Below are 899 nucleotides of genomic sequence, written 5' to 3'. Positions count from 1 at the left end.
ATCGGAGTCGCAATATGTTAAAAACGCAATGTATCAGTATTAAAATTACAATCACAAATTCTTACTTACGGAGCATTACAGACCAGTAAGTCGAAGTGTTAAAATGTACCTGTCGCTCTGACATGTCGTGAGTGAGTAAAGCGTTGGTAGAAATTAGAAGGTTAACATAATAAAAGCGGTGTATACATGAGTTAGGACCAGTTTCACAAGTGTCGGTTAACTTTTAATCTTAGATTAACTCACTCTTCGTCTTTTTCTAAGGGGGACGTTAGAAGGAGGCGAAGAGTAAGTTAATCTAAAATTAAAAGTTAACCGACACTTGTGAAACTGGGTCTTAATGGTGGGGATAAAAATTCACAACGAATAACTCTAAATTTTTTAAACAGAACAATTTAAGAACATAACAAGGGATCTGAAAGTGAGATTATCGTATAATAGCTTAAACAAAATGCGAACCTTCATAAAAGCTCATAAGAATAGTCTCCCACGTTCTAAACAATGTAACGTAGTATACAAAATTAACTGTAATGATTGCGACGCATCTTATGTAGGCCAAACGAGCAGACAATTACAAACAAGAATTAAGGAACACCAGAACCATATATAAATTGGAATACATTTAATCATTCTGTTATAACAGATCATAGATTAGCATTAAATCATAATTTTGATTGGAATAATGTGGAAATTCTAGATAATAAATCGTATTTTTATAAACGCTTATTAATTTCCGAGATGCTGTGCATAAAGAGACAGAAAAATGGATTGAATTTGCAGACGGACACGGAAGGTTTACCGGATACTTATTTGAACGTTATTGATAGGTTATCAAAAATTTAGAGTTATTTGTTGTGAATATTTATCCCCACCATTAACTTATGCATACACCGCTTTTATTA

Source organism: Temnothorax curvispinosus, unplaced genomic scaffold (assembly GCF_003070985.1).
Source record: "Temnothorax curvispinosus isolate PA1 unplaced genomic scaffold, ASM307098v1 QBEX01017573.1, whole genome shotgun sequence".
In the NCBI taxonomy this organism is placed as follows: domain Eukaryota; kingdom Metazoa; phylum Arthropoda; class Insecta; order Hymenoptera; family Formicidae; genus Temnothorax; species Temnothorax curvispinosus.
The sequence above is the reverse complement of the archived record's forward strand: the minus strand, read 5'-3'. Positions refer to the sequence as shown.